The sequence below is a fragment of the Eschrichtius robustus genome, chromosome 8, assembly GCF_028021215.1.
Source record: "Eschrichtius robustus isolate mEscRob2 chromosome 8, mEscRob2.pri, whole genome shotgun sequence".
NCBI classification, from domain to species: Eukaryota; Metazoa; Chordata; class Mammalia; order Artiodactyla; family Eschrichtiidae; genus Eschrichtius; species Eschrichtius robustus.
The window spans coordinates 61093705-61113122 of NC_090831.1; the positions used below are offsets into that span (position 1 = coordinate 61093705).

At 33.9% G+C, this 19418-nt stretch overlaps 1 protein-coding gene across 1 annotated transcript in view; it reads left to right on the forward strand.

The window, feature by feature from the left end:
• Window positions 1-240: 240 nt before the first annotated feature.
• AGMO (alkylglycerol monooxygenase) overlaps window positions 241-19418 on the forward strand; it is a 384717-nt gene continuing 365539 nt past the window's right edge. The window contains exon 1 of the mRNA XM_068549962.1: window positions 241-372. The gene's annotated coding sequence lies outside the window, so the exon portion shown is untranslated. The remainder of the gene's footprint in view (window positions 373-19418) is intronic.

Sequence of the window (19418 nt, forward strand, 5' to 3'; positions counted from 1 at the left end):
TTTTGCATCATGAGCTTTCAGACTTTGAGCATTTCTGGGTCTGGGGTAGGGCTGGGTCTGCCTGGGTCCGGTGTGAGGTTTCAGGTGGGTAAAATTTTGCTTTAAAGCTGCACGAGTGGGTTAACTTTACCAAAGATCATCTTGAATTACCGTGGCAACAGTGGAGAACTTTTAACCTAGCTTAGCTTATCCATTTACCAGGTGCTCTAAAGAAAAAGGGGTCTCAGCCAAACGTTCACCGTAAAGGATAGAGAGAAATTATCTTTCCTCCTCCACAGTTTCTGGTGACCAGGGAGAGATTTGCTGGGACACTCCACTTGCTCTAGAGCCTGTAGAACGGATGCTGGGAAAACTGACAGAAGCCGGCAAAGGGTAAGAATTTTTATCAAAGCTCTCCCAGATGTCTATTTTTGTTCCCTGGGTAAGAGAGGAAGGTAAAATTTCGTATTGCCCCTTTCTTTCACATTGGCAGGAAAAAACATGTGTAAGAGTTAGATCTCTGAATTGTGACTTGTAAATTTGCTTTCAGGTACTCATTGGTTGTTGATCCATCCTCTCCAGGGACAGCTATTGCCTTCTTGTTTGGCTTCTTGTTCTGTGTCCTAAGAACTTGGCTTTCTGCCTGACTGGGGCACACAGGTTCTTGTGTGTCCAGGCAGCTTAACCGTCAGGTTGGGGGCCCCGAAAATATGGCTTAACAGAAATGTGGGTTTCACTCCATGTATGGCTAGGGTCCCACCAATTGTTGCCGGCTCTCAGGGAAATTGTCTTTCTTTCTTTTGGTTTTCCTTGGGCGTGGCTCTGGATCTTAGGAGGGTAGTATCTTCTTTACTTTCTTTGGGGATGCTTCTTACATCCATGGGATTGTTCAGTACTTCCAGGAATATTGACTGTTTGTCGCAGCTGAAACCTGATACGATTTTCTAAAAAAATCTCTGTGGTGAGATGTTGGTGAAATTGAAAGCTGATATTCAAAGCCTGATAGGAACATTTTTTTTTTTAGGCTTTCTTCCCTAAGCTAAAATTCTGAGGCTTTTGTGGAAGGATTTACCTCAGCATTCCAAAGATATGTTCCAAATGTAGAACATAGGAATTTTTTATTTCCACCTTAGTTGAAAATCTTCTCCCTGATATAAAGAAGCAAATTAAAGATAATGTAGTTGGATGGCTGGGTCAGCCTCTTGATATCATTCTGGTTGCAACCCAATTCTTTGAGGAGTGGAAAAACAACTGTACTCGTTTTACAAATCCAGTCTTTACAAGAACAGAAATGCAGCTCTAGAAATAATTCAAAGGCCACCTATCCTTTTGACCAGTCCCAAACCTCCTCTATTCATCTTAAAAGGCTTGCTGATATCGCAAAAGATCTGGACTTAGGAAAAAAAAACTCGTCCTAGAGAAACTGATATCTTTTCTTTGTACTTTTGAGAAGTAAATGTTCTACCCAGTCTCCTCTATGAACCCAGAGCTGTCAGATCTCTGTTTACATCTCTCTATATGTTTATGTATATCTATGTATGTACGTTATATAGATGAGTGATTTTCTTTCTACCTCCAATGGAATTTCCAAAATTAATTTGTAAAGACCTCAATTTAACTGGCTTAAAGAAAACTAAGCATTTATATAAATCAAGCATACTCTCAAAAATATAGAAACTAACCCAAACATTTTTCAAGTTCAAGTGATCTAGGATAGTCTTCAGTAAATAAAAGCTAGTTTAAGCTTGTTGGTTTAATTAAAACAGGCATATCTTTAGAGCTATTAATAGTAAATATAACGCAGGCATGTAACTTTTATTCTACCTAGGGTTACTAAAAGTCAAATAAGCTCACGTTATCTCTGTTACAGAATTTGTCAGTAAGAGAACTTAAGGTGATGATTAGCTGTTCAATGTCTCATGAAATTTTCACAAGTAATCTAAATATATTGTTAAGAACAAAAAAGTTAAATAGAAATAAGTAAGATAAAAGTTTATAAATGAGCTTTTCAACAATAATTATGCTTTACGGTATGTCTACTTAAAAATAATCTCCAAAATCTTTTAGGTAACTTGAATCCTTACAGTTATGCTGAGAAAATTAAATGATGAATATTCATTGAATATCTAGATTGTTTTGGAATAAGATAAAATACTGAAAAATTAATTACTGAACACAGGTTTATTCATTTTTGGCTTTCTTTTACCAAGGAGCTAGAGATATTTGGGTCTACTAGTAAACATGTCTGTGGCACACTGGAAAATTTACTATGAGGAGGAATACAGCAATACTTCTAGAAATCAGAAATGTATGTATAAATTTGCCAATATACAGAATGCTAGCATAACAGACAGTCCACAATTGCTTACTTCTTAGTTTTCACTAGGAATTAAGGATTCTAAGGGTTAAGAATTCTAATAAACATCTGTAATTAAAACTACTTAGAGGGTGAAAAGAAACAACTGTGTATAAAAAGTAGGTAAGGAAAGTAAAGCAACTGGTTGTTCCAGAATGAGTAAAAGGAAAAAAACACAGGACAAAAACTGAATGGAAGTAAGAAAGTTTAGAAGGTTTGTGGAAAAGGAATCCTGGGAAAGAGATTTTATATGTGCTCAACCTTGCTAAGATTCAAAGGGATTTATTTAATTTTTTTAAAAATGAGGTTTAATATTAAAAGTATGCTGGTGCAAAATTAGAATTTGATTTTCTTTCTGTTGAAAGGACGAAGTTTGTTTAGATGTTGGTCTTATAAGAAATTGTAAACAGAGATTTTGCTTTACATTTAAGTAATCTGCCTGAACAGCAAAGATTTTCCGTCTTAAAATAATTTACTGTGCTTCACATTGTCTTTATCAGGTCTTTGATTACTTAAGAAAACCCAGTCTTTTCAATATTAACAACTATACAACCTTCTGTTTTTGCCTTTAACATCTTCTACTGTCACTTTGGTTAAATAGAAAATTAAATGATATTTCATAATGATTCTGAATTCCTCTCATGTAATCTAAATTTTAATTGAAAAATTAATCTACCATGTATATTTATAGTGAGTGACTCACTAGCCAAAACCTATAATACATTTTTAGCTAACATAACCATAAAATATGCAATGTAACAAAACTATGTAGGATAGGCAATGTTAGATTTTACCAACATTGATTAATGAGTGATTACTTTTATGATGGCATAGGACTATTCTATTACTTAGACCTTATTATGTGATTGTCTGTCTGAAGAGTTCAGTGGCTTGTTGTGTGTGTTGCTTGGCTTATAATTGAATTTTGCCATTAATTTATATTATCTGTCTTTGCTCAATGATAAATAAAAGTTTTGTTTTTTAAATATTTTTCTAGAGGTCTAGGTCAGATACAATACTCCAGGGTCCTGCTTTTACAGGTTCAGTCCTTTCCAAATGCCAGTGGATTTATCCAGTCTTCCATCTGAGGGGATGATTCAGGAGTATCTCTGCCTATGACATTATAGCAAGTAGTTGGCAGGGACTACTTTCGATAATCAGGGACTTTTAATGTCTTGGATTAGCTTTAAATGAGCACTGCAATAGGGAACTCTCTGTGAGGAGGACATGAGTATGAGCTGAAATCTAAGATTCTGGATCAGTTGTTATAGATTGGCTCTTAGACACTTTCACCACTTTTCTGAAAATGGATACAGTTCAGTTTTTTAAAATTGCCCAAATCAACCATTTGATCTTTCTACCAAAACAAAGGTGTATACTTTTCCTTTCATGAAATGCTTTGTAAACCCCCTTCTTATTCATTCTTCATGTGTATCCAATATAGACATTCTTTTTAGATCTCTGCCACTCTCTCTTTATTATAATAAAGAAAAAAATATGTTTATAAGGTATATGTTTATATCGAATACAATAAGTGCATATTTTACTTTATATAATCTGTTTCTAAATGGATTAATCAATTTTCATCAATTGTTTGTTTCCTTATAAAGCCCAGAGCTGATTTAAAAACCACTGTTCTCAATGGAAAGAAGTAAAATTCCTTGGAAAGGGATTTTTAGGTAAATATGCTGAGAGAGAAAGAAATTAACATAGAATATCATGTGTTAAGATATGTAATATAAATTAGATAAAGGCTTGCAAACAATTGAACATGTAACTCATTTTTTAGTTATATACAGTTTTCAAATATTATTAAAGCTTTCTATATAACCTGGGATTGAGACAGGAATGTCTTCTGTAAAGTTGCAAATTGAGGAGAATATGTTTCCAGCATATACTGATATTTCAGTAGCATCAAGTTCACAGTTGAATGGAAAAACTACGCTGAGATAAAAATTTTTTTAATTGACTATGAGCTTAGGAATTCTACTTCTATATGTAAAGTAATACTTCCATTTCACTTTTATAAATTCATTTTCTTTTATGCACTTAAGAGAGTTCATTACCAACATGACAATCTGTACTTTTACGACTTTAACCACATAGCTATTTCAGATGAACTTTAACAGGTGGCATTCACATCATGTATATTCAGGCTGCCCAGTGATGGCAAATGCAAAGAGTCAGGTCCAAACGTATAAAAAATATTGTTTTTCTAGACACTTTTCCTGTAACAGGACACATCTCCACCTGGAACAAATCCACAGATACTCCAAAGTATAGTAAATCCCCATCCAAGCTTATTAGCGCTTTCATTTCTTAAACCCACTCCTCCTGTGTTATGTCCTACTCAAGTGATACCACTACCATCCTCCTAGATGCTCAAATTTTAATTCTGAGTCTCTTCCTTTTGACTCCTTCCCTGCCCTCAAACTCAGATTGATGGTCGATAGTTCAATTAACTTCATTTTACGTCCATCCCTTACACTCCATCTTTGCTCTCATTACCTTGACCAAGACACTCATTATTATTAGAGACCTGGATGATTTTACATTCCTCCAGAAGGATTCAAGTTTGCTTCTGGCATTCTTTTGTGTAGGAACACATAATTCAATTAGGAATGAGGTTTTTTTTAGCTGTGTTTGTCTACTTGAGGCTGGTCTATTTCTAATTCTTCCTTATTCTAGTTTGTTTGAGCCTCTCTTCATTATTGGAAACAGAACTGTAATTTTTGTCCCACACTTTACACCCAATCTTAGTCCCATCAAATTATTGAAAGTTTTGCTGAGCTTCTGATTTTATCATTTACTTCTTTCATCTCAGTTATTTAGCCCCTGAGCTGATGCTTAGAATCAGCAAATGGTTTAATGCAGAGAAAGTACTAAATGTCAGAATCACTAAAATTCGCTTCCTTTCTCCTCAGGACCAGGGCTTATCAAGTCGTGCCTGGATCACTCTCTAATGCCTTCAAATAGAGATGCTTAAAAAAAATTTTTTTTTGAGGTGAAGTTCACATAACATAAAATTAACCCTTTCACAGGAGATCAATCCAGTGGCATTAAGTACATTCACAATGTTGTGCAACCACTGTTTCTGTCTACTTCCAAAACATTTTATCAACGTAAAAGTAAAACTCTATAACCATTAAGCAATTACTTCCCATTAACCCCCTCACCCTCCATCAGTTTTCTGCCTCTAAGGCTTTACCTATTCTGGATATTTAATATGAATGAAATCATTCAATATGTGACCTTTTGTGTCTGGCTTCTTTCATTTAATATAATGTTTTCAAGAATCATCTATGTTGTACTATGTATTAGCACATCATTCATTTAAAAAATTTTTTTAATTGAAGTATAGTTGATTTACAGGTTTACAAGTTTCAGGTGTACGGTACATATTCTTTTACAGATTCTTTTCCCTTATAGGTTATTATATAATATTGAGTATAGTTCCCTCTTCTATACAGTAGGTCCTTGCTGGTTATCTATTTTGTACATAGTACTTGTACTGTATATATGTTAATCCCAGGTTCCTAATTTATACCTCACACACCCCCTTTCCCCTTTGGTAACCATAAAGTTGTTTTCTGTGTCTGTGAGTCCCCCTCTCTTTTGGAAATAAGTTCATTTGTGTCTTTTTTTAATTTTAGATTCCACATATTAATGATATCATATGATATTTGTCTTTCTGTGTCTGGCTTGCTTCTCTTAGTATGATAATCTCTAGGTCCATCCATGTTGCTGCCAATGGCATTATTTCATTCTTTTTTATGGCTGAGTAATATTCCATTGTATATATAGACCACATCTTCTTTATCTGTTCATCTGTCAATGGGTGTTTTAGTTGCTTCCACATCTTAGCTATTGTAAATGGTGCTGCAATGAACATTGGGGTGCATATGTCTTTTCCAATTACAGTTTTCTCCAGATATATGCCCATGAGTGGGATTGCTGGATCATATGGTAGCTCTATTGTTAGTTTTTAAAGAAACCTCCATACTGTTCTCCATAGTGGCTGCACCAATTTACATTCCCACCAACAGTGTAGGAGAGTTCCCTTCTTTCCATACCCTCTATAGCATTTATTATGTGTAGACTTTATGATGATGGTCATTCTGACCGGTGTGAGGTGATACCTCATTGCAGTTTTGATTTGCATTTCTCTAATAATTAGCGATTTTGAGCATCTTTTCAGGTGCCTCTTGGCCATCCGTACGTCTTCTTTGGAGAAATGTCTATTTAGGTCAGCATATCATTGATTTTTATGGCTGAATAATATTCTATTGTATGTTTACATCACATTTTGCTTATCTGTTTATCTGTTAATGGACACTTGAACTGTTCCCACCTTTTGGCTATTTCAGATAGTGCTGCTGTAAGCACACATATCCAAGTATTTGTTAAGTACCTGTTTTCAGTCACTTGGTGTATATACCTAAAAGTGAAATTGTTGGGTCATATGGTAATTCTTTGTGTGTGTGTGTTTTTTTTATAATAGTAGCCATTCTAATGGGTGTGAAGTGGTATCTCACTGTGGTTTTAATTTGCATTTCACTACTGACTAATCTTGAGCATCTTTTCATGTGCTTGTTGGACATATGTATATCAGGTTTGGAGAAATGATTATTCAATAATGCTAAGATGCCAATTCTTGCCAATGCAATCTATTTAACACAATCTCAATCAAAATCCCAGCAAGTTATATTGATTCTGAAGTTTAAATGAAAAATCGAAATACCTAGAATAACCAACATAGTACAGGAGAAGAAAAACAAAGTCAGAGAATTGACACTAACCAACTTCAAGACAATATAAAGCTGTCATAATCAAGATGTGTGGTATTGGTTAAAGAATAGAAAACTAGATCAATTGATCACAACAGACAGCCCAGAAATAGACCCACACAAATACAGTCAATTGATCTTTGACACAGGGCAAAGGCAATTCAATGGAGAAAGAATAGTCTTTTCAACAAATGGTGCTGGAACAACTGGACATCCATATACAATTTTAAAAAATGAATCTAGACATAGACCTATGCCTTTCACAAACATTAACTCAAAATAAATCATTGGCCTAAATATGAAATGCAAAAGTATAAAATTTTTAGAAGATAAGCTAAGAGAATGTCTGATGTTGGGTTTGGCAATGACTTACTAAATGGAACACCAAAAATGTACTCCATGAAATAGGTTGGTCTTTTTGAAATTAAAAACTTTTGCTCTGTGAAAGACACTAAGACAAAGGAAATATAAGCCAAAGCCTGGTAGAAAATATTTGCAAAACACATATCTGATAAAGACTTTTATGCAAAACATACAAAGAAATCGTAAAATTTAACAGTAAGAAAGCAAACAACTGAATAAAAAATGGAGAAAATATATGAAAAGACCCTTAACCAACAAGATATACAGATGACAAATAAGCATATGAAAAGATGTGCAACATCATAAATCATTAGGAAATTCAAAATTAAAACAATGAGATACTACTACACACCTATTTAGACCAAGATTAGAAAAATAGTAACACCAAATGTTGGCAAGAGTGCAGAGCAACAGGAACTGTCATTTATTGCTGGTCAGAATGCAAAAGTATAACCATTTTGAAAGACATTTTGGTAATTTCTTATGAATCTAAATATAATGTTACCATATGATCCAAACACTCAAACTCCTCAGTATGTACCCAACTGAGTTGAAAACTTATGTCTACATAAAAACCTGCACATAAATGTTTACAGCAACTTTATTCATAGTTGCCAAAACTTAAGAGGTAAAAAAGGTATACTTCAATAGGTAAATGGATAAACCAACTGTGGTACATCCATACGATGAAATATTATTCAGTGATAAGAATAAATGAGCTATCAAGCCACAAAAAGAAATGAAAGGACTTTAAATTCATATTGGCAAGTTAAAGAAGTTGATCTGAAAAGGCTATATAATGTATGATTCCAACTGTTTGACATTCTGAAAAAGACAAAACAATAGAGACAGTAAAATGAACAGTGGTTGTCAAAAGGAGGGCAGAAGGGGAGAGGTGAATAGGTGAAGAACAAGAAATGGATTTTTAGGTGTACAAAATACTAATCTGTATGATTCTGTAATAGTAATAGATCTATGACATTACACATTTTAAAGAACGCATAGAACTCTACAACACAAAATGAATTTTAATATAAATTATGGATATCAGTGGATTAAAAACTAGAAAATTAATAAAATAAAGCCAGGTATAATATTTGCATTAGCAATAATCCATATTCAAAGAATTTTATTTTCAGTTGTTTTGAATTATTTATGCATTTAATTAGGCCCTAGTTTGCAAGCTAACATTTTGCAACTTTCTCTGGTATGTATTTATTGATGTCCTACTAATCACTAATTTAATGGCTTACATCAAGTTTGATTTTCCTTTGGCATTCTGTAACTGTAAATACAATGGAAAAATTTGGGTGTCATTATTTGCTTTACATTATACTGAAGTGTCTAATTTTTCAATCATCTAACTGACTTATTCCTCATGGTCTCTTCTACACCCCCCCACCCACTTAAATGTGGTTCTGCACTTATCTCACATTTCTTTTTCCTCTCTATCTATCCTACTTTTGTGAATTTATTTCCTAGTTCTATGCAGTTGAATGTTTATCATTGCCATATTTAAATTTCTAACTTGGATATTCAAAAATTTGCTATAAATGTCTTATTTGACCTTTCACCTCAAAACTCAACATATCTAAGACTGAATTTATCATCATTTTCCAAAATGCCCATCTTCTCATTCCCATGAAATGTGCCCTCATGCTTATAAGAACTCAGCCTTGAATAGTTGGAATAATTATTTCAAATACCCTCTTTCCCCAGAACCAGGCTTCCATTTTAATGGCTCTTTTATCCATATCTTTTATCTGATTCCCGTCATCACTACCAGGTTCTGACCACATCATATCTGAAGCCATTTCTGAAGCCTGCTAATTATCCCTCTACTCTACCTGCTAGGTCTTCCAATTCTTTTTATCAAATTCTGCAGGTTTGATTTTCTGTTAACACCATTTTCACACACTAACTTTGCTTTGGAAACGCAGGGTTCAATTGTCATAGACTGGCATTCATCGTCTTCCATAGTTTGACTCCTGGATACCTCTTCAGATTTCACTCTCACTACAGGAATACACCAGCCCTAGCGAAAAAAACAAAAAACAAAAAACACACACACAAAAAAAGCAAAACAAAACCAAAACAAACAAACAAAAAACTATTAATTTGTTCACAGAATTTGCCTCCAGGCATACATTCCCAATTAGTATATTTTATTCCCTTCTCACTCTCACCCAAATATCAACATCCTACTCATCTCCCACCTTCTCTGTTCTCACTCTTTTCAGTTTCTGTAGCTCTTATTGATTTTACTATTACATTTTACTGTAACTCATCTTTTTATGTCCTGTTTCCACAACATCATTGCAAGTTCTTGTTGGGTGAGGAGAGTTTCCTATCCCCAGCCCAGATAATGGCCATAATTTATACCCTGAGGTGCAGTGTTTCCTACAATGAATAGTAACCTTGCAGTCAGAAAAAGTCCATAAGAGAAAATACCACAGAAGACTTTTCTCTTCTGAAGGAGAGGTGGCATGTTTTGACATTTATTGATTCAAAAATGCTTACTGAGATCTTACCTTTTGTAAGAACCTGGACTGGGCTGTAGGATACCAGCAATGAAGAAAACACTAGCATTTTTATTAATTATTTTTCTAAGCATATTGCATTTTGCCTTCTTAACTTTCTAGGGCCTATACCTTAAAAAAAAAAAGAGTTATCAGGCATATGCTGTATAAATATTTGCAAAGTTAAGGAGAAAAATTCTAGTACTCAAAGCAGCAAGGAAATTCTTTGAGGAAAAAACTATTTAAACTCGAGCCATATGCATCCTTTTCTATGTGGCCATACTATGCCAAGGAGACAGGCCCTTAACTCTGCTTTATACATTAGCACAATGGAGTTTTTCCAGGCGGGCCAGTGTCTATGCCAAATTTGCCTCGGTGAAATCTACAGAACAGGCTTTCCTATTTTAAGAACTCATAAGCTATGAAGACAGAAGTCATCCAAGTATCTCCATTTTCAGAGCTCATAATGGCAGTATTTCTTTCAGCTTCCTCTAACTTGCTTTGAAATAGGTTTGCATTTTGTGGTGATTCTTAAAAATAAGTAAGTTCTGTAAAAGTCATGCTCTGTTGGATCTTGGTTCATCCAACATTTCTCGGGATATTTATATTTTTATATCAACAAGAAACCTGTTATGTAATACTTGTTTGCAGCAGGAGTTTATTAAAAGCATGCCCTTTAGATTTTTTTTGGAAATTAGAAATGAGTTCATTTCAAATTTTTTCAGATCGATATCTGTACTCTGCTAATTTAATAAGGATTGCAAAAAATTTAGAATGAATTAACTGGCACCCTTCATAATGACATGGGGTGATTAAATGTCTTCACAAGGATGGTACTAGCAACCTCTTCTAATAATCGCTAGAACCATAATTATGTCAAAAATTTTTATTTCCTTTTGAGACTGTGTTTACAGTAAGAATTCTCCAGCAAAACAGAACTGGGAGAAAAAGAAGAAAACTAACTCAAAGAATAAATAGAACAACATAAATAAACATATGGGAAGATGACAGACTTAAATAACCATATCAGTAATTACATTAAATGTAAACATTCTATGTACCTCAATTGTCAGGAAGCATTTGTCAGAATGAATATAAAAGCAAGACCAAACTATATAATGACTACAGAAAATACTCTTAAATATAAAGATCCAAATAGATTAAAAGTAACAAAAAAAAAAAGAGATGTCCAATGCTAGCACTAACCAAAAGAAAGCTGAAAGGGCAGTATTATTATTAGACAAACTAGATTTCAGAGAAAAAATATAAATACTGCTAAAGAAGTGTATTTCAAAAAAAAGTGTATTTCATAATGATAAGAAGCCTACTGATTAAGATGATATAGCAATCCTAAATATTTACCACCTAATAACAGAGCTCTAAAATACATGAGGAAAAAGCTTATAAATCTAGAAGGAAAATAAAGAAATCCAAAATTATAGTCAATTTTAATACCACCCTCTCAAAAATAAATTGAACAAGTAGAAATCTGTAAGGACATAAAAACTTAAACACTAACAACTTGGTGTATTTGATATTTATATAACACTTCAGACAACAGCAAACTATACATTTTTTTCCCCAGTGCATAAGAAACATTAAGATAAACCATCTTCTGGTCCATAAAACAAGGCTCAATAAATGTGAAAAGTTTCAAGACTTAAAAAATACATCCTTTAAACACAAAATGAAACTAAATTAGAAATCAATATCAGAAAGATCTCTAGAAACATTGAAATATTTGCAACATATATAACACACAGCAATAACCATATATAAAAGAGTAAATCATAAAGGGAATTAAAAATATGGAAAACTAAATAAAAACAAAAAATAACATATCAAAGCTTATCATATTCTCAGATGACATTTTAATATGTATATAGAATATCTGTATCTACAAGATACCTACTAGAACTAATTAGTGAGTTTAGCAATTTGTAATATGTAAAATATAAGATTAATTGTACTTCCGTATACTAGTAAGGAACAATTAGAAATTGAAAGTAAAGGATGAATACCATTTACAATAGCATCAAAAATTATGAGATAGGGATAAATATGACAAAATTTGGTCAACAACTATATACAGAAAGCTATAATACACAGTGAGAGAAAAAGAACTCCTAAGTAAGTGGAAAGATGTTTCAAATTCATTGATCAGAAGACTCAAGATGGTTAAGATGGTAATTCTATCCAAATTGATCTATAGAGTCCATGTAATGCCAATTAAAATCCTATCAATTTTTTGTTAGAAATTGACTACAAATTCTAAAATTCATATTGAAATTCAAATGACCTAGAATAGTCAAAATAGGTTTGAATAGGAAGAACAAAGTTTGAGAACTAATACTACTAATAAGTGATTTCAATACTTATTACAAAGCTCCAATAATCAAGAAAATGTACTGATGTAAAGATAGATAAGTACATTAATGGAACAGAATACAGGGTCCGGAAATAGGTCTGCACATAATGGACAACTGGTTTTCAACAAAGAAACAGAACAGTTCAGTGGAGAGAATATGGTCTTTTCAATACATGTTGCTGGGACAATTGGCTATCCAAATGCAAAAAAAAAAAGTTATGAATGCTGGTCCATACCTTGCACCATATACAAAAATTAACTGAAAACATTTCATATACCTAATATAAAACCTAAAACTATAAATCTTGTAGAATACAGGAGAAAACATTTTTCTCCTGTATTCTATATTTCTTGTACAATACAGGAGAAAACCCATGTTTTCATGGGTTAGACAAAGATTTTTTAGGTATAAAACAAAAACACAATACATAAAATAAAAACTTAAGTTGGACTTCATCAAAACACTGTCCAGAGACAGTGTTAAGAGAATGGAGACAAGCCTAAGGCTGATAGAAAATAAATTCAAATCATAACTAATAAAGGACTTATATCAAAATATATAAAGAATGCTCAAAACCCAATAAAAAGCAAAACAAAAGCGACAATGAAAAACACAACTCAATGAAAAGATGGGTGAAAGATTTGGACAGACAGTTCACCAAAGGAGTTATAGAGCTGGCAAATAAGCACATGAAAAGATACTCAACATTAATATTCATCACCTATTTGAAAAGCTACGGTTAAAAGGATTGACTATGCTGAGTATTGCAAAGGATAGGAACTGGAACTCTAATACTCTCACTCTTGGTAGAATTGTAAAATTTTATGACAACTTTGGACAGCAGTTTGGCAGTTCTTAAAAGGTTAAACATACACTTACCCTATGATCCAGCCATTCCACTTCTAGGTATTTCCCCAAGAGAAATTAAAGCATTTGGTCATACAAAGATGTGTATGTGAATGTTCACAGCAGTCTTATTAGTTACAGTAAAAAACTGGAAAGAACTTAATGTTCATTAACAGATGAATGAATAAACAAATTATGGTAAGTCCATGTAATGGACACTATTCAACAGTAAAAATGAATAAACTATTGATATACAGAAGTTGCATGACTCACAAATGCTGGGTGAAAGAAGCCAGCAGAAAAGAAATATAGTACCTACAATATTATTCCATTCAAGGAACATTTTAAAAATGTAAACTAATTTGTAGTGACAGAAAGTAGTTCTGTGATTGGCTGGGCCTGGGGATAGAATTAGGGGGTGGTTTATGGGGACAGAAGTAGAAGGATATACTGATCTTCCTTCATTTACGGTGGGGTTACATCCTGATAAACCCATCGTAAGTTGAAAATGTTATAAGTTGAAATGCATTTAATACACCTAACCTACAGAACATCATAGCTTAGGCTAGGCTGCCTTCAACATGCTCAGAACATTTACATTAACCTACAGTGAGACAAAATCATTTAACACAAAGCCTATTTTATAATAAAGTATAGAATATCTCATGTAATTTATTGAATACTATATCGAAAGAGAAAAACAAATTGTTGCCTGGATACAGAATGGTTGAAAGTGTATAGGTTGTTTACTCTTGTGATCAAGTGGTTCATTGGGAGTATCATACCACATATTGCTACTGAACCAAACTTGGGTCTGCTCGTCCACACACAGTAAATCCAATTTACTGACACCAGGTTGTGGTAGAGGAAAGTACAGCGTTTATTGCAGGGCGCCAGGCAAGGTTAACAGGCAGCTCATGCTCAGAAGACCCAAACTCCCTGATGGCTTTCAGGGAAGGGGTTTTAAAGGCAGTGTGAGGGAAGGGGCCACATGGGGCATGATAAGCTCATGCTCAGTTCTCGGATTGGTTGGCATCAAGGTGAAGTTTCAAGCATCATCAGCCTTCTGGTTTCAACCAGTCTAGGGTCTATGTTCTTGCAGTCAGCAGTTTTCAGTCTGCTTCCTGTAAAAACAACTTAGGAATGTGTGTCAGGCCTTTACCTATAGCTTTCAGGGAACTGTGAATTCAGTGATTCTGCTGTGTGGTGGATTTATAGTTGAAATTGTTACCAGTTTCGCAGTGCAACAGCTATTCTTTGTTTCTACATCTTCACATTTCTTAATCATTAACTCTTGAGTCAGCCTTTTGAGACTCAAGAGAGGCCCGGGAGACTAAAGTAAAAGCCTTTTACTCCCAAGGATAGGGACACAGGGGCTTGTACATGGTTTCAATGCCCCCTTTTCTTTGATACTACTCAATCTTGAGGGGAACAGGTTCAGGAAAAAAAAGGGAGTAAAGTTTTGGGTTGAGAGTTAATCATAAACTCAGCAGAGGAACTCAGTTTTAGGGGTACTCAGTTTCAATATCGCAAGCATGGGAAAAGACCAAAATCCAAAATTTGAAGTATAGTTTCTACTGAATGCATATCTTTTTCACATCATCGTAAAGCTGAAAAATCGTGAGTTAAATCCTCATTAACTTGGGGACTGTCTGTACATATTATAAAGGCTGTGAGGAAATTTTGGATGTGACAAATATGTTCATTATCTTAATTATGGTGATAGTTTCATGGATGTGTACATACATATATGAATAATGGACTTTAAATGTGTATAGCTGGTTGTATGTCAATTATACCTCAATAAAGCTGTTTAAAAATACTTTTGTCCAGGTTGCACTTTGAATGAATCTTTTATCCTCGCATGATTTTGGAAGAACATGCCTTGGTAATTTGGAAAATATCTGTCACCAAATTATGCTGTTAAGCTAATGGTGGCCTCTACAAATTTTCCAAGATGATATTTTTTCATTCAGAAGCTAGAATTCTTGTCAAATTGGCAGACTGACTTACTTCAGTTTCTTGAAAATGTCTCTAAGTACTAAAGTCAGAATAACCATGGTTTGTCATTATGTCAAAATGGTTTCTATGAAAAAAGTGGAGAGTTAAGCTCACAACTCAATCATAAAAGTGCTTTTTTCTTGAGATTTACATTATACTTCAATGTGCAATAGCAGGGCTTGATGAGCACTCCCATCTTGTCACACAGAATATTACAAAGACATGCACTCAAGGGTTGAGGTTTTAATGAAATTAACAATTTTAACTGCTTCAGCAAGGACACGTTTAAATGTAACTGTTTTTTCCTTTTTGCTTTGCACTGCCACTGTGCAGTGATGAAGAGTACACTGATTCCTAGTACAGTTTGTTGTCAGCAGTTTTACCCACCATGGCTTTTGTACACAGTGAAAAAGGCATATAATGTCTTAGTGCCATTATAAAAATAGTTTTGACCTTTCAGCCCACGAAGGAGTCTTGGGGAACCCTGGGGTTTTGCAGACCACACTTTGAGAACCATTGGAAATGATGACATAATTGCAAGATAGAAAAACAATTTGAGGCATTGTAAAGGCAAATAGTAGGGGAAAAATAGCAATTAAAAACACCTGGGAAAAAAACTAAACAAGTAAATTATGTTCCAAATATAAAGCAAACTAAAATGTGGCAAAATTTTAAACAGTTCAGAGAGTGTCTTAAACATGAGTGCTGTTCAATTTTCCTTGCATAGTCCAGGGTTCCTGACATTAGAACATACGAAAAAGAAATATAATCCTTGCCTATTCTTTGGCCAGTAGTGACCAATATTTATATAGTCATGTAATTCAGATCTTGTTTATTTATTTTCAACCTTAAAGTGGACAAATCACGTAAGACCTGCTTAGACTTGCAAAACAAATTCATGTATTATCATTGACTTTGTGAAAGAAGAGCTCACCAAGGATGGGGTGTGGAAGTGGCAACTGGCAGGAAAGGTGCAGGAAAGAGCAAGGCTGCTAAAAAATAGGAAGCAAGAGATACCACTGAACGTTGATTGAACACGGAACTCAGATTTAAATAAAGTTTTTAAAGTTACAGTTGTAATAACTGTATAAATAATCGTACAAATAGTGACATTTAAAGGAGAAGATGTGGAGGAGTGTGATGTCTTGAGTGAGCGAAATCTTCAGTTTCCAGGACAAAGTGATCAGTGGTTAATAGAGGAAACCGATGAATCCACATTGGAATAGGAGAATCATAGAAATAGCTTCTGACAGAGTTTAAAGTATAAACAATAGAATTCTGTTTCTAGGGAATAGAACTGATGTAAGGAGGAAGATGCTTTTCGACATCTTCTGTAGTGTTTTTTAAATAAAAGCAGGTATTGAATAAATAATTATGTTAATAACAATGTATAATATTAAGTAATATGTATTGTTTATATATTATTAACTGTAAAAAATATTTATATTTTATATTTTTGTTTTTTTAATTTGTTTGTTTGCTTCTTTATTTAAAAGAAATATTCCAATCACCAAAACGTTGGATTATAGTAAGTACAAAGAACTTTTTTCCTGAATCAATTTTGAGTAGATTGCTGATCTGCTTCTGTTATATTATAATTTAAATATATTTATATATTATATACTGCAAAATATATTAAATAATTATAAAATTATATAATTAATAACATAAGTAAACAACTATTTTATATGTTTTATATAAATAAACAACTATTTTATATGAGTTGTGGTTTAACTCATATGCATTGCTCTCATGATAATGATACCTTGAGTCTGTAAAGCTTGATCCCCTTGAGTTTATAGGCTTTGTTTATTCTTTATATTCTAATGTTTAGTACAAGGTCTAGCGTATGGTAGGTGCTCAATAACTATTAAGTAAATGTATAGCCGCCATGATATTCTTGTGGGTCCAGGGAATACTGTGATATCCTTTAAATAATTTCATCTGATACAACTTCACTTTTCTCCACCTATTCTATTGTAAAACAGAATTACAGTCTGGTAGTAAGTGCCCTTTTGAAGAAAGGGAAGGAAGGAAATGAATGTTTTTTGAGTGACTACTTTTTGCCTCACGCATCATTTGATTTAATCTTTATAATAATCCTAGGTATGATAACAAGACTATTGCAGTCATCCTGCATGCCCTGCTTGTAGAGGGCCAGGCAAATGGAAGAGCCTCAATAAAGAGTTGTTGAAGAAATAAATATCATTTAAATAAAATTATTTTAGTTGAGAAACAGAGGAAGCAAAGCATAGAAACTTTAAGCAACTTTTTCAGAGTTGTGTTAGAATCACTAAATGGTTTGAAATGTACATCTGGCGGAGCCCAAAGCCTGGGAATTCACATCATGCTCTAGTGTGGCACTAGGAAACAGCCTGTCAACTCTGTGTGACAGCTCAGCATTATGAGTTTTGTTTTCTAAATTAGTCTGGTTTTATTTGACTTCAAGGAAAGGACTTTATGTCTGACCCTTGAACAATCTTCCAGAATAATAATGGCAATGTCCATTTCATCCCCGATTAACAAGCTGATTCTTTACAGCTCCTTTCCTAGAGGACGCTACAGCTTTGTGAGTAACATGCTATTGATTTTCAGGGCCCAATTTTCCTCTAAAAAAAACTTGCAGGAAATTGATACCAGTGATAGTAGCTATTATGTTTCACATTCTTACAGCCTCCAGGAATCTGGCTGCCTGAGTTTTATCATGTAGCATGTTAGGGAGTGAGATTCAACCAGGCCTTGATTTAGCATCGCGTTTGAAGCTCCACCAAACAACCTGGCTCAGTCATGATGGCCTAATCCAAGCATATTCCATTTTCTGTTAGATATGTCAGTGCCATATATATAAATTTTTAAGCATAATACACACACCCCTAACCTATAGGTGCTGGCCAAAATGCAGCTTTTGGTTTGGCATTCTCTGTACTGAGTCTGTGCTACACTTGGTAGCCAGACTAATAATAAATGTCATATAAATCTCTAAAAATAGACCACTGCCAATTTTGATATAGTCTGCAAATAGTTGGAAAAACAGTATAAGAGTCACTTTTTCAAGGATGGTCTCTCTTTTGTTAGCTTATTTAATATTACAAGATAATGTTAAATGACAGAAATAAATTGCATTGGCTCAGCTCTGAATAGGATTTCAAATGTAATAAGTGGCTGCTTATTTCACGTTGTTCTGTCTAGCTTCTCTCCAATTTGCACTTTGTGAGTTGTGTTTAGTTGAGGTCCAGGGTTCAGAAACTCAAGCAGGAAGCATGTGGGGATTCTCTGCTTTGAAATGTGGATGGGTTAGAAATAACCTAGAGAAGTGAGAACATTGCCTGCTTTCCAAGTGGGCTAAATTTCTGATCCCACTCAAGTTGGATGGATATCATTATGTCTTCTAGATATTTACATATCTAAATGGATTTAATGTGAAGCATTCTGAAGTTAGTAGGTGGGAAAATTCTAGGGTTTTTTTTATTTTTACTTTTTAATTTATATTGTTTTTTAAAATATGGCTGTTTGAATCAGACTTCACTGTTTTCAGTTTTCACCTCCCAGGAGGGTCAATATGACTATATTCTACCTCCTTCTTGTTGCCCCCTTTACAGTCCTTTCTGCTAAGGCACTGAGCACATTATATCCCAAGGGTGGGCTCACATGGTTGTCAGTAACAAAACTGCAAGCTCCTCAAAGTTAGGTTCTTTATCTTTGCCACCTTTAATTCATAGTGATGGTCAAAAAAATGTTGTATTTACCTTCATCAGAGTTCTCTTCGACTTTGATCGCGTTTTAAGTTATAAATATGACCTTGAATAATTTAAGTATGCCTTCTGACCCCCAGCTTCCTCATTTGTAAAATGGGATAAAAATATACACCTTGGGAGACAAGGATTAAATAAGATAATACAATATTAGTTAAACTTTAGTCATGTGAGTATCAAATTTGAAAATTCTGCCAGGCCAATCATTTATTAAGTGTCTTAAAGTTAATTGCATTTAAAAAATAATACAACTGGGACCTCCCTGACAGTCCAGGGGTTAAGACTTCACCTTCTAATGCGGGGCGTGCGGGTTCAATCCCTAGTCGGGGAACTAATATCCCACATGCCTTGCGGCCAAAAAAAAAACAAAAACAAAAAAACTCAAAAACATAAAACAGAAGCGGTATTGTAACAAATGCAATAAAGACTTTAAAAATGGTCCACAT